Below are 16,324 nucleotides of genomic sequence, written 5' to 3'. Positions count from 1 at the left end.
TTATCCACATAGCAAGAGTGATATTTTTATTATCCACAGAGCAGCAGAATGATATTTTTAAAAAGGAAACTGGATTTTAGATATTCTCTTGCTCAAACCCTCCAAATATTTCCCATAACATTTATCCTCAATCCAAAGGCCTTAACTTGCCTTAGGTGACTGGTTACCTCTCTGTCAGCCTATCCCATTACTATTCCCCTTGCTTGGTATTCTAGAGCTTTAGTGGCCTTCTTGTTCTTCCTCAAATAGGCTAAGCACACTTGGTCTTCCCTCAGACTGGAGCACTTTTCTCCAGATAGCCACATGTCTGTTCTCAATGATTGAAACACTCTTCTTTTCCCTTAAGAACTCCATTGCATGTTTCAAGAATCTGCTCAAATGTCACCTCCCAGAGAGGCCTTCTCTTACTACTCTAGCTAACCAACCTTCTCACCCTCCAGCATTCAACCTCCCTCTCCACTGGCCCTCATTCTCTATACCCATATCTGCTTCATTTCCATTCAAGGTATTTATAATTTCTAGATATTATACAGCCCAACACAATCCCTATGGGGGCCAGACATGTTCTGGAATTAAGTATGATTTGAGTCATTAAAGGTAATACAGTACACGTACTGCAATTATGTAACACGTCTCTCCCCTTTCCCTATCTGTGAGGTCTGCGACAGAACTCTGAAATCACGTATGTTACAGCATACTTGTAACATACAAGTATGTTATAAAACATACTCTCTCTACAGCAAAACATATATTCCTTCTAAGTGGGATTTTTAAATAGACAATAAATAGCCTTATATCAGTTTTACAACTAAACAACTTAAGATTAGGTCAGGTTTTACCACTACATGAGTTGCAAAAACTTTCAGTTTCAGAGCTTTTTGATTTTGGAAGGAATTGTGAAATATACTACGTATTAATTTGTTTATTTGTTTACTGCTTGTCTCCCCTATATGTTTGTGTTCCATCAAACACAAAGCAATGACCGCCTGGTATGCTCACCAGATCAGAGATTTTTCTTGTTGTTGCTGTATGCCCAGTGCCTAACAGATAATAAACACTCAATAAATATTAGTTAAGTGGATAAATGAAGGCTTCTGTAAGGATTAGTTGTTTTTGTTTTTTACATTATAAGTAAATCCTATCCTATAGTAATATAATTTGTATTAATTGAAGGGATAGTTGAAAAAATTATTTAAAAAGCTTCTTAAAATTTTTTCTTAATGTTCACTAAAAGAAAAAAAAATGATAAATAGCACTTAGATAAAACTACAGAAAACAATACCTAGGATGTGTGATATAGTGGGAAGGGTTCTCAACCAGAATTCTAGAGATCTAGGTTTGCCTCCTTGAATTCCCATTTTCTATTTAAATTATTTATCTGTTTATCATCCATCCATCCATCCATCCATCTAGCTCTTTCTCTTTGATTTAGATATCTTATCATTCTTGCCCAGTTCATTATCTGTAAAACAAGAGGGTAAAACTCAATGATCTTTAGTAGTTCTATGATTCTACTAACAGTTAAATAATTTAGTAATCAGTATCCCAGAAGATGGCCGACCAGTCTGAAAGACATATAATCTTGCTCATCTAATCTACAATTTAAAAAAAAGACTAGTTTTTAATTAAATTTAAACATGTCTAACTCCAATAAAATGATACATGTGCCAAATATGTATTTTATATCACCGATACACAATACTAAATTTTTGTATGAGTTTCTGCATAAGGGTATGCCTAATAATAACTTTTATTGAGCATTTACTATGTGCCAGGCACTATTCTAAGCTCTTTACATATATTAAACATACAACACTCTATTAGATAGGTACTAATATTACCCTGTGGTAGACTGGATCACTTCTCTGTTTCCCTAACACACCTCCATGGAAGGTGTATGTATACCTCTCTGCTCTTTAACTTTGGGCTTGGCCACGTGGCTTGCTTACCAATGGAGTAACAGCAGACATGATGCAAGCAGAGTCTTGAAATATGCTTGTGTAGCTGGGCTTCTCCCCTTGCTATCTTATCTTCCACACTGAGAAAAAAGTGCTTCAGGTAACTGTAGATCCAAGGAAGATGACAGACATGTGGCACAGACCTAGACCTATCCTCCACTTGGAACCATGTCCAGTTGAGCCAAGCCTGGATCAGACCCACTCCAGCTGACCTGCAGACTCCTGAGCAAGAACTAAATGTTTATTGTGGTATGCCAGTGAGATTTTGTGGTGGTTTGTACTACAGCAAAAGCTCACTGATAAACCTCCTCTTTAGAGACATGAAAACGAAGGGCAGAGATTGAGTAATTTGTCCAAACTTGCACAGCTAGTTAAGTGATAGAGCTAGGATATGAAGCCATGCAAGTCTGTCTCAAGGGCTTACACTCTTAATGCGTACGCTATATTGCCACTACATTACACTGGCTGTATTATATGATAAGCCATTTACTAATATGGCAGTGGGTGATCTGGTACACAGAATTCATAATTGTAAATTTGTAGTCTATCTAATTGTCAGTAGACAAAGTTGTTGTGCAGTTTCGAGTGAAATGTTTTATCTCGAGACATTGATAAGAATAGAATAAATGTAGTTTTCTGGAATCAGATTAATAAGACTGTACATCTCTTAAGGTGGCTTCCCAGCTTACCCTGCTACCCACAGTGGCCATCAGTGCTGACAGCTCTACTACATGATTCTACCCTCTGACTTTGGCTGACCAACGCAGGTAATCACCTGTGATCCAAGTTGGACCAGTCAGGTTTCTCTTCTAGTATTTTGAAATTTGGACACATGACTGGGAGCCACTATCAATGGCTCTACTCTGGAGAAAGCTGAAATCCCCAGAGCTACACTGTTTCTTTCCTTCCCACCTGTCAGTTCCATGAGATACTCCAGTACCTTCCCGGACAAATGCCCTTTCTGAATAAGCTTACCAAAATCTGTTTTTCTTGTTGCAACCAAAAGAAATTTAACCAAAATAGGCTTTAAAGAAATCCATTGTTCTTCTTGTTATAACTTAAAAGTGCAGAGTAAGGATTTCTTAAAGAAGAGACCAAGTAAAGCTTGCATTTGTTTTATAGTCTATCAAAGTAATTTTGCAATTTATAGTTATGGACTGTGTGTTCCCTGATACCTGTTAAAAATTCTTCCATATTTTAAAATGCAGTGTCCATGGGCCTGCAAAGGGTCTATGGATAGAACTATATTTCAGTAAAGTTGAATAAATTAGATTTCCTTTGTAATTCTATGTATTTCATTTTATGCATTTAAAAACATTTTGTTTACAGTGAGCTTTCTATATTCCTTTTGATAATCAAAGGCAAGTGAAACAGGAGATTACTTGTGTCACTGATTCACTCAGAAACTATTTATGAGACCCAAATACATTCCAGACATTGTTTTGAGGATATAGCAGGGACAAAACAGACAAGATCCCTGCCCTCATAGAGTAGTGATAAGAAAGAATATGTGGCATATAATTTGAAAATTTCATAGTACTATTAGTAATGAACCTGGTACATCTATACAGTAAGGAAATAAGAGTAGCTTACAAGTGTGAGAGTATGGAGGGAAAATGCCTGGAGAAAATTTATGTGCAATCCTTAATCTATACCTAATCTTCAAGAGGGCTATTATCAGCATATATAGGGAGGCCTGCCAGAAATCATATATAAGAGTAAATAATAAAGTGTAACCACCACCACAATGGCAATATTTACATTACACTTTTTACTTTACCAGTGATTTCATATCTATTATTACAATATAATCACTTAATACTTCTTCCCGATGAGCAGGTGAGAAAATGGAGCCTCAGATGTTTGAGAAACTTGACCATTTTGAGCTGTGGTAGAACGAGGGTTACAGCCTGATTTCAAGTCTCCCTGTTTTATTTCCATTATATCACACTACGTCATCTTTACAAAACACAATTAGTTTCACAGGAGGCAGTGTTGGAATTCCTTTTGAGTGGGATGAAGAAATATTAGAGTCACACAGAAGCTACTGGCTACAAATTGAACATCTTTTGTTATCAGGTATATGCTGAAATCAGTAAGATCTTTGGGATAGTGTGATAGAATTGGTAGTGGAGGAGTTTAGGAATGTACTACTAAAGCAGATTTTCCCACCAGTGGATTTAACCACCTAGAGCAGGGGTTGGCACAGCCCACAGAACAAAGCCGGTCTGCTACCTGTTTTTGTATGGTCTGAGAGTCAGGAATAGTATTTACATTTTTAAATGGTTCAAAAAGCATCAAAAGAAAAAAAAATTTCAAGATACCTGAAAATTATCTGAAATTCAAATTTCAGTGTCCATAAATAAAGCTGGAACACAGCCATGCTCATTTGTTTATGTGTTTCCTATGGCTGCTTTCACACCTCAATAGCAGAGTTGAGTAGTTCCAGAGACATGCCGGCCCATGAAGCCCAAAATATTTACTATCTGGCCTTTTACAGAAAAAGTTTGTTGACCCCTGATCTAAAAGGTCACAGAGTTTTCCAAGGAGTTCATAATGTTAAAAGCAGTAACGACATCTGCTTAAACTTGTAATTAAAAAAATCTAATAACTGCATAGTTATTTAAATACTTCTCCCCCTTAAGAGCACTCAAGGCATATGAGTGAATGACTACTCCGGGGACCTTAGAAGCATGCTTATACCTCAGCCACTCAGTCAGCTGATCACTTGGATGACCTCCTTGACACCATGGTGTTTGTGATTACTATAGATGTTTAAATTGTTTGACTCTCAGTCCTACATTTTGAAATTTACTCTCACATAGATTGCTGGTTAAAAACAGCAAGCACAAAGAAACTTTTGGTGACATACAGTTAATGAAAAGCATAAAAATCCTATCAAGACTATAAATTTGCCTTAAGACAACCATCACCAAATCTATAAGTTGTATTTATCTAATCAAAAGGAACTCCTAGAAGTCTCAAATACTTTTAAAAAGTCAGTATTAAAAAGAATAATGGTGATGATCATATCCAATTTTTTCTTAAGCAAAATCTTCTCTTATTTAGAAATTAGAACCAGCTGATTTCAAAAGCATACAATATAAAATGAACTCCAAAAGATGAGATCATAAAAGCAGTTTTGTAACTACTTTTGATGATATAACTTAGAGTACTTTTCAATATAGATTTAAATACTCATTTGGTCTCAAAGTCAAATATTGTTTAAAATATTATCCTAATTTTATATTTACTGTTTTCAAATCATTTCCTTCCCACATAATTTAAAATAAACAGCAGGTTACTTACTACAAGTGAAAAAAGTTTAAATGTCTTTATTACGTAATAATAAATATTAGTTTATACTCAAAATGAATTTTATGATACAATTTTTAACAATATAGTTTCCCAAAATTTTTGTAACTTAAGAAAAATAACATCCTTTTTGAAAATTTTAAGATTTATTTATTAAAAAAATGTTGAGAAACAGTATACCAAACAATAGGAAAAAAATAAGCGAAAATATTTATTTACTCTACTTGTTCATTCATTATTCTTTCAGCAAACAGATGAGTACAAACTCTTTGCCAGCCACTATAGAAAAAAGCCAAGAGATAAACGACAGTTCTTGCTTGCAAGCAGCTTACCTACGGGCCAGTGGCTGGAAAAGAGACAAGTATACAGATTGTTAAAATACAGTTTGATAAGTTCTCTAATAGATGTAAAGCAAGCCACTGATAGAAAGAAGCTGCTACATTATAATCTAGGACAAAAATGAACTCAGTTTCTGGAGGTGAGAACAGAAAAGGGAGAATGAATTAGAGATATTGATAAGAATCCATTAGGCATACTGACCAATTAGATGAAGGGAGTAAGACAAAGATTTAACATGATTGTCAATAAAGATGCTCATTATTTAGACACATAAGGAAAAGAAAAGAAGGATCTAGTGAATGTTTACTTAGAAAACAGAATAAATTGAATATTCTCCTCTACAGATGACCAAATACCTCTTCCTTCTTAATTTCCAGATATTAGACACAATCCTTCATCCAAAACTTTTAAGAGCCAGATGTATTCCGGAATTAAGAATTTTTTAGGATTTTGAAAGGTAAGCTTAAATTCATCACAACTATTAAACAAGTATGCAAATTTTTTTTAAAAACACAAGCTTTTGATGTCTAAAACATACATCAAAGACTGGTCTGTACCAAACTATAACTTCAGGCTTCTTGTCACTAAAGATTAATAACTGATTCGAAAATAACAGACTCTCATAAACTGATGAATAGATACACACAATGTAGTATATCCACGCAATGAAATACTATTTGGCCACAAAAAGGAATGAAATTCTGACACATGCTACAACATGGATGAACCTTGAAAACATTATGCCAAACGAAAGAAGCCAGACACAAAAATCCACATATTGTATGATTCTATGTATATGAAATGTCTGGAATAGGCAAATCCATAGTGACAAGAGATTAGTGGTTGCCAGAGGCTTGGAGCAGAGGAGAATGGAGAGTGACTCCTAAGGGGCACAGGGTTTCTTACTGGGATGATGAAAGTGTTCTGAAATTAGGTAGTGGTGATTGATGTACAACATTGTGAATATACTAAAAAAGCACTGAATTGTATAATTTAAAATTGCGAACTTCATTGCATGTGAATTATAACTCAATAAAGCTGTCATTAAAATCTCTTTCTTTAAAAAAAGACTGGACTTGGGCCGGCCCTGTGGCTTAGCAGTTAAGTGCGCACGCTCCGCTACTGGCGGCCTGGGTTCGCATCCCGGGCACGCACCAACGCACCGCTTGTCCAGCCATGCTGAGGCGGCGTCCCACACACAACAACTAGAAGGATGTGCAACTATGACATACAACTATCTACTGGGGCTTTGGGGAAAAAAAGGAGGAGGATCGGCAATAGATGTTAGCTCAGAGCTGGTCTTCCTCAGCAAAAAAAGAGGAGGATTAGCACAGATGTTAGCTCAGGGCTGATCTTCCTCACACACACAAAAAAAAAAGAAAAGAAAAAAAAGACTGGACTGATTTTATCAGATAATCTTCAATTTCTAAAGTATTTAAAATAAGCTGTCAAGATGAATTACACTAGGAAAATATTTCTGTTTGTGACTGTTAATAACCACACTGATCTTGTAAGATCTACCCAAAATAAAATAGTAATAGAGTTCTTCACATTTAAAAATCTAAACACACACAAATAAATCTAAACATGGAACATATATAATTAGTATGGAAAGTAAAGAAACATAGGAAAAGAATCAAATAATAGAATAAGCCTGGGCCAGACTGTAGTATGTTCTTACTTCAAAGACACAACAAAAACTAAAAATTTCAATCAAATACTGAAAATAGTCATAAATAGTTAATCTGGAGGCTGGCCAGCTGGCGTAGCGGTTAAGTGCGCATGCTCCGCTGTGGCGGCCCAGGATTCGGATCCCCGGCGCGCACCAATGCACTGCTTGTCAAGCCATGCTGAGGTGGCGTCCCATATAAAGTGGAAGAAGATGGGCACGGAGGCTAGCTCAGGGCTAATCTTCCTCAAAAAAAAAAAAAAAAAGAGTTAATCTGGCAATTTTCTCTCTGAATCCAAAGTCCAAATTCTTTTTCTTCCAAATTAAACTAGAGAATGTTTATAAACCAATCTAAAGCCACCGTAATAGGATCCCTGCGAACAACCGCTTTTGGAAACCGGAAAAAATTTAAAATTGAAGATTCAACCAGAAGAATGAAAGAATGAAGAAACTAGAATCTGCCTGAATTTGAACAATCTTAAGTTTTAACACGTAAAAGATGAATTATAGAGGGGGAAAAAAAAAAAGCAAGAAAAGAAAGAGACAGCAAAGTCCACCAAAACCTGTACTCATTCATTTGGGTCCCAGACTGATGTTCTAGCAGACTAGAACACATAAATTGGCTTGATGATTCGGGTATTAAAATCTGCTGAATAGCACCTTCCACTGGCAGATCACAGCTAGTTAGCAATGGGTAAAGAGAGAAATTTACTTCAGTAGATTGGGAAAGGCTATACCGAATTTACAACTGCATAATCTTCTCTTATATGTGCGTGTGTATGAGTACAGACTCTCTCTATATATACATATATACACACACACACATATATATGAACTATCTAAAAACAAAATTTTTTAGAGCATAAATAATAAAACAAGGAATAAATGAAAATCTACAAGAATCAAAACACTGCATATACGTACCAAGAAACTAACACACTTTCTTTAATATTCACAGAAAATAGTCACAGGATAAAATTCTTACCAAATTATCAATGTTTAGTCTTCTAAATTATTTTTTTATAATTTAGGTGTTTTATTCACATTGAACAATGGAAGTAAAATGGGTAAGCTTTGATTTATAAGTATAACATAATAATATGATTACTAGATCCTAGTATATGACCATGAGCTAAATTCAAGCTGCTCCCAATATTTATCCTAATAAGTGGTAAATCACAACAACAATATTAAAACATTCTTTTTTGTTGTTTTAGCTTTCAAAGATCATAATATAAGTTTAATATTATTAAAATGTTTAAAAATATAAAGTATAAAATATAATCAGATCTAGGGGATTTAGTAAAATGTGAGCTTCCCAATCATTTTATAAAACTGCTATCTCTTGAATTGTTTGTGTAAAATAACGTGGTATGTTTGAAGTATTAGAAAAACAGAATTCAGCAGTATTTCATAAATGGTATACTCTGAACATTGAAGGTAGAAAGGGATGATGGGCAGGGTACATACATGTGAAGATAATATAGCAGTAGCAACTGATGTGTATGAAAATCATTCTGTAGGTCTTATTTAGGATGAAGAAATTTGGCTAATGCTTGTAGCTGGAAATAAGTAATTTTATGGCTTTACTTTTCTTTTTGAAATGAAAATGATATTGAGATCTATTACATAACATAAAGATACTGTGATCAAATAGTATTTATTAAGCTTCTAAAGTCCACATTAGAATTTTAGTTAGAACTCAAAAAGAAATGAAAAACTAATGCCTTCCTTCAATAGGTAGTACTGTTTATTTTATATTTTTATTACAAAGTAATATATGAAACTAAAAATCTCAAACAACACAAGAATAAATATAATTAAATGGCCATGCGTAGCAAATTCAATGGACTACTATGTTGACATGATCAGTTTTAGAAGGTGATAAAAATTTATGTATTCATGGTACAATCAAATGAAGAAGTTATAATATATTACTCCAATACCAGTGAAAAGACAGAAGTAATAATAAGGTTTAAAAATCACATTTGGATTTGGAAAAATTTTGCATTAAATATAAAGATGTTTAATAAATCCCATGCAGAAACCTCACTGGAGACACTTAATTAAATTTTAATTTGCTCCAAATAAATTCTTTTACTATAATTTATAGAACAGAGGCATTTGGTGACACTATTTCTATTAACTTTATAATTCACGGAAATATTTGCTTTGTTATTAAAAGTTTAGTTTTCAAGTTTCTAAGAAAAATAAGTAAAGAGAAAGTTGGGGAATAAAGAGTCCATATAAGCGACAAACGGGCAAAAAGAATATAAAATAAAATAAAATAAATATAAAAATAATTGTAACAGTCAAGTGATGTTTACAGGCAACTTTTTTTAAAAAAAGAATATCAGATAACTAAAAATGTTAAACAAGATATGTAGCAAAAGCACAAAATTGTTTACAGTCACACATTTCACCTAGAAGAAATGAAGAGATTTATAATTTAAACCTATTAAAATAGCTATCTGGGTGAAGTAAAAACAGTAGTGTCCTTATTTCATGTCTTCACAATTGTATGACATGCAAGTTACATAAAATCAATTGATTAATTAATGTGGAACAATGGAAGGAAAATTCTATTAAATTTAATTCTCCATTGCAGAATATTTTCAAGTCTTATGCATAGGAACTAAAGTATAATTGGATAATATAAAGTAAACACAAACAGATTTGTACAATTAGCAAGAAGCCCAGTCCAACCAAAGTATATACCATATGTATTTTCACCTAATATCATCCTTCCTTGTGGTATGTTCTTCCATTGCCTTTCTCATTCTCCAAACCCTCCTCATATTTTAAGTCTCAGCCCAAGCCTCAAATTTTCCATAAAGTCTCATAGTAATTGCCCCTTTCTCTGAACTCTTGGTTAAGAGTACTACCCACTTAAAAATCATGAGATAGAGCAAAAAGCAAACTGATTTTTTCCTTATCATAGAGATATAACGTAATTTGTTTATTTTTAAATTCATTTTTTATTTATTAAAGTAATTCATGATCATGGTAAAATTCAAAGCGTTTAGAAGGGTATAAAGTGAAAAATAAAAGCCCCATCTCTTCTCTCCACAGATAAACACCACCAATAATTTCTTGCATGTCACATTCTGTAAATTTTATACACTTGTCTTAGAAACTTTTGGGGACAAATCTATTTAGGAATTTGGAGTCTTTCAGATTTAGGAACATAATCTGATGCATTTACTGCATATTAACAAACACCAGCCAATGATGTGTAAGCAGCATTTCATAATCAAATACATTAATATTTCTGGAGTGAATATTCACCCTTTGATATAAACATGGAACATAAATAATTTTACATATTCATAAATAGCTTTTATTTTTTTCTAAAAGGATATGTATTTTATTCCCCCAGCTTTATTGAGATATAATTGATATATAACATTGGTAAATTTAAGGTGTAGAACATGGTGATTTGATACACGTTTATATTGCAAAATGATTACCACAATAAGGTTAGTTAACACATTCATCATCTTACCTAATTACAATTTTTTTGTGGTGAGAACATTTAAGATCTACTCTTTTAGCAATTTTCAAGTATATAATACTGTATTGTTAACTATAGGCATCATGTTGAATATTAGATCCCAAGAACTTATTCTGCTTATAACTGAAATTTGTACCTCTTGATCAAAATCTCCCCATTTCCCCCACTTCCTAGCCCCTGGCGATCACCATTCTACTCTCTGTTCTATGAGCTTGGGCTTTTTTTTTTTAGACTTCACATATAAGTGAGATCATACAGTATGTCTTTCTCTGACTTATTTCACTTAGCACAATGCCCTCAATGTCTAATCATGTTGTCAAAAATGGTAAGGTTTCTTCCTTTTTTTATGACTGAAATATATATATATACACATAATTTTCACTTATCTATCATATAACTCTGATATATATCAATCACATTTGCTTTATCCATTCATTCATTCATCCATTGATGGACACAAGTTGTTTCCATGTCCTGGCTACTGTGAATAATGTTGCAATGAGCATGGGGGTGCAGATGTCTCTTTGTGGTTTCATTTCCTTCAGATGTATACCCAGAAGTAGGACCATATGATAGGTCTATTTTTAACTTTTTGAAGAACCTCCATACTGTTCTCCATAATGGCTGTACCAATTTACATACCCACCAACAGTGCACAAAGGTTCCCCTTTCTCCACAGCCACACCAGCACTTGACATTTCTTGTCTTTTTGATAACAGCCATTCTTACAGGTGTGAAGTGAGATCGCATTGTGGTTTTGATTTGCATTTCTCTGATGATTAGTGACGTTGAGCAACCTTTTCAAGCACCTGTTGGCCACCTGTATGTCTTCTTTGGAAAAATGTCTATTCAGGTCCTCTGTCCCTTTTCAAATTGGATATTTGCTTTTTGGCTGAGTTGTATGAGTTCCTTACATTTGAGATATTAACCCCTTATCTGATATATAGTCATAAATAGCTTTTAAATTCATGATGAACTTAAGTGCATCCTTAATGTTCCCAGGTCAGTTAGGTTTTGCTGCCCAAATGTGTTGAGGGAAAAAGAAACTTTTGAATTTCAGAGCTTTTTGCCTTTTAGAACTGCAATTATAGACCTGTACCAACGCTACCCATGGAAACACAATATACTATTATACACCCATAATGATAAATTGTATCGTTTTATTCTTCATATGCTTTACTGTGAATGAATCACTGTCTTGGTCTCAGTCAGTGTTCAATGACTAAAATCCAGAGAGAACACTACATATCTGACTCTCATTAAATACAGGTAGAAATTTAGTACCACTGGTAAAAAGCCTCATTGCTGAGTTGTTTCTGGATTTATGTATATTTCCTACAAGTAGCTCTTACAGAGAATTCAGATAAGAAAATTCAGATATGAAAATTCAGAGAGTGGGTCAATTGAAGACGCTCTATCCAATGTCATGTGTATTCATTCAATGTCTTTAACTATTATCTCCAATATCATGCCTTGCAGTTTTTCCAGATGTATCCTACATTCCTTCTTTGCTATTGATTATAGCTTATTAATTATTCACATCCTTTATACATGTTTGATTCATCCTTTGATATTTCCCTCTTTTCATTTTCAACTTTTTTTTTTTCTTTTTATGTTCTCTTACCAGCTGTGTTCAGTAGATGTTCAATCTGGCTGATAATCCATCTAATTCTATCTGATATTTCATAAGCATTTGCTTTATGGTTTCATAAAGTTCTTATACACTAAAACGTCCAAGCATTTTAAGTTAAATAACATGCTCATAAACACATATAATTCACATAAACAATTTTACATACTGTATTAACTTCAAAATAAGTACCACGGTAGTTTTTTAAAACTGAATAATCTTAGCTTAATTTTAAAAAGATCAAATTAAAAAGCATTTAGAAGTGCATTCCTGTCTTTAAAACGATCACTACCTGCCTGTCACCTCAATTTTATAATTCAGACCTATCTTACATTTGCCACCTGCTAATATAGTAAAAATAACAGGCATAGTTTGCTCAGGATCATTTGATGCTTGCACATTTGTCGTCTAGAATGATCATATGAAAACCACGCTCAGCTAAACCCTGGGGAAACATATCAAAGTTTTGTATAAATAGAAATAGAAATAAGCAATAAGCATATATGTATCTCCTTTTAAAAATTATTCAAATGAGAACATTCTCTGTATCTATAATGTCCTATAACTCACTTTTTTAATTTAACAAGGGCATCCTTCCATAATACCACAGAGATCTATTTCTTTAGACCAGATGAGGCCTACATCATGCAGCTGAATATATCTAGAGAAAAACTCATAACCATACCAACTGGTCTCATTTTTAAATTCCCAACAAAATGTATTAACTAGTCCATCTTTTTCCACTGATATGAGATGCCATCTTCCTCATTTTCAATATTCCTACATTTATAGTCTATTGCTGGGGTTTATAATCCTGTTCATTCTGTCAATTCATATACCAATACAGCTTTTTTCAGCTAGGGTTCTGAGAGAGAATTAAACTCTAAAAAAAAATGTGACTAGTTTCTTAATTATCTTAAGGGTAGGACTTTCCTGATTCTCCCAAAGATGGTACATAGCTAGTAACATTCTAGATGCATAGGAAGGAAGTTAATTCATTACATACACAGGCTGAATAATGGCCACCCAAAGATATCATGTCCTAAACCCCGGAACCTGTAAATGTTATCTTATAAGGAAAAAAGATCTTTCCAGATGTGATTAAGTTAAGGATTTTGAAATGACCAGATTATCCTGGATTATCCAGGTGGGCTCTAAATGCAATCACAAGGATCCTTATAAAAGAAAAGTAGATACACACAGAAGGGGAGGAGGCAATGAGTCCACAGAGCCCAAGATTGAAGTGACGTGGCCATAAGCCAAGGAATGCTGACAGCCACCAGAAGCTGGAAGAGGCAAGGAAAGGATTCTGCCCTAGAGCCTTTAGAGGGAGAATGACCCTGCAAACACATTGATTTTGGCCCAGTGACACTGATTTCAGACTTCTGGAACTGTGGGAAAATAAATATTTGCTCCATTAAGCCACCAAATTTGTGGTAATCCGTTACAGCAGCCATAGGAAATTAATACACAAAAAATACGCCTAGGCTTATGGCACATAAACAATATGTCTATGCATAGTATGGCACTTAGAGCTTAGTTTAGTGCGACTTAACTACTATAACTACTACTAACTTTGTTACTGAGTAGTAGCTAGTTGATTTTATTTTGGGTGATGGTTCCAGTTATACAATCACATCATCTGTTTGCAGGGGTTTTAACTTTACTTTTTTGATTTTTTTTTAAACTTCTAATATCTTTCTCTTGGCCATGGTTAAGTTTACCGCGCCCCACTTTGGTGGCCTGGGTTCGCGGGTGTGGACCTATATCAGCCATGCTGTGGCGGCGACCCACATATAAAACAAAGGAAGATTGGCACAGATGTTAGCTCAGGGCTAATCTTCCTCAGAAAAAAAATAAAAAATGACTTTATTCATCTCATTTGATGTTTGTGTGGACTGATTTCTCTGGTCTGAGATAAGTATTTTGCTTATCTTTATCTGGCTTAACTTTTATCCTTCTTTAGTTTTCAATATTTTTAAAATTTTAGTTGTGTTTCTTGCATATATCAAGGAACAGAATTCTGTTCTGTGATTTAGCTGGAATCCACTTTTTAAAAAACTAACACGAGTTAAGCCCATTTACATTAATTTTTCTCTTGGCTGATTCCCTTCAGTACAATGCCAAATGATAATTGTGACAGTGGGCATCTGATAAATAGAATTAGTCTTTGTTCTGTTATTATTTTAACTTGTTTTCTGCATTTTTTAAGAAAATGTTTTATCACTAGTTATTTCTTTTTTCTCCACGTGAAGTTCCTTTGTATCTTTGTTCCAGTAGTTATATTTATAACTCTATGCAAGTTTGTATTTACAAATTAATGTAATTTATATAACTTTGTCTATTATTTCTGGATTCAGATCTATTAGTTCACTTCTATAAGGAATTGTGATATTAGCATATTTTCTATTACTTTGTCCCGCTTTCTTTCCTGCATCATATTTCAGTTAATATTTTTCAATGTTTTTCTTCGTACTGTTAAATTCTGCTTACACTTTTCTCTTTGCAGCTTTAACTGACATTCTTTGACTTGCAAGTATTAAAGAGGTAGAAATCAACAAACTTACAACTACAAAAACCTGGGAGAAAATAGGTCAAGGTAGTGTATCATTTCTATTTTTAGTGAATATAGTGTTTACATTTTGTTCTTTAACTCTTAATTCCCACCTTTGCTTCAGTTTTTATTTTACAGTTAAATACTTCAATGCTCACTGTTCATCTTTCTGTGGTAATTTTTCTAGTTATTTCCATATGATTGGCATTGGTTCATTTTCTAGGAACTTTTTCAAGAAGGTCACATTTGAAATAATATTCTCCAAGTTCAAAACTGTCTGTAGTCTTTATACCTGAAGATGGTTTGACCGAATTTAAAGTACAAAACACTTTCCTTTCTTTAAGATCCTGTACATGTTACTCCACTGTCAACTGGCACTAAATGTTAATGTGGATAAATCAGAGATAAGCCAGAATATTTTCCTCTCTTATCAGTGACTTATCATTTCTTCTTCATGTTTAACATCCAGTAACTTCATGAGGATATGTCTCAGTATTGACAGTTCTAGGTTAATTTTCTCTGGTCTATGGTGTGCCTTTTCAATAAGTGGATTCAAATTGTCTTCTATTTTATAAAAGAGTCATTAAATTTTATCTTTGAATATTTATTCTTTTACATTATTTTGGTTTTTTCCTTTAGTGTCTCTATCTCAATTTATCTATCTATATACATACACAAAATTTTCTCTCTAAACATTTTATTCTTTCTTTGGTTTATTTTACTCATTCTTCTCATTTTAATCTTTTATATTGCTTAAGGTAATTTCTGTATTGTCGAGTGCTCTTTCCAATTTCATCTTTGAAATAAATACCTCTTTCCTAAGTTTGGCCAGCTCATAATTCATCTTCTCCTGTCTTTACAATGTCTTTCCAGAGTTCTTGCTTTCTGGATCATGCGTTTTGCATCTAGAGTTGATTGCTTTATTCATTTTCTCTCTTCTCTCTCTGCCTGTGTGTCCATCTATCTGTCCCTCCCTCCCTTCTTCTTTCCTTTCCTTCCTTCACGGAGAAACCCATACAGTATATTTTCATCAATATTAGGATTCAGATATAATCCCTAAACTCTAAAACAGGCAAAAGTAGCTGAGATCTAGCAGGAACCACATGAGAGTAAGTGAAAAGAAGCAGTCTTGGAGAAATATAGTGGAAAAGGACCCCCACAGTGCAGATGCCAGGATTCGACAGCAAAAAATATAATACCCTAAGTTGCTACAGGCCTTGTCTGAATCACAGGTATGGCAACAGTGGTGAGCTGAGTTGTCAGCAGAATCCACCAGACTCAGGTTCAGAACAGCAGAGACGGTGGGGGCTACGCAAAGAATATACAGACAAGCCATTGTTACAGA

General features: G+C 33.9%; 1 protein-coding gene across 12 annotated transcripts in view; it reads right to left on the bottom strand.

The window, feature by feature from the left end:
- The window catches only part of MBD5 (methyl-CpG binding domain protein 5), a 408,863-nt gene that overhangs the window by 230,185 nt on the left and 162,354 nt on the right, over positions 1-16,324 (bottom strand). Inside the window, exon 3 of one of the 12 annotated variants that reach the window (XM_087435150.1) lies at positions 1,283-1,462. The exons of the other annotated variants lie outside the window; for them this stretch is intronic. The gene's annotated coding sequence lies outside the window, so the exon portion shown is untranslated. The remainder of the gene's footprint in view (positions 1-1,282; positions 1,463-16,324) is intronic. 12 annotated transcript variants of the gene reach the window in all.

This window comes from Ceratotherium simum, chromosome 9, assembly GCF_057802395.1.
Source record: "Ceratotherium simum simum isolate JZ-2026a chromosome 9, ASM5780239v1, whole genome shotgun sequence".
In the NCBI taxonomy this organism is placed as follows: Eukaryota; Metazoa; Chordata; class Mammalia; order Perissodactyla; family Rhinocerotidae; genus Ceratotherium; species Ceratotherium simum.
Note: the sequence above shows the minus strand (reverse complement) of the source record. Positions and strands in the feature narration are given on the sequence as shown.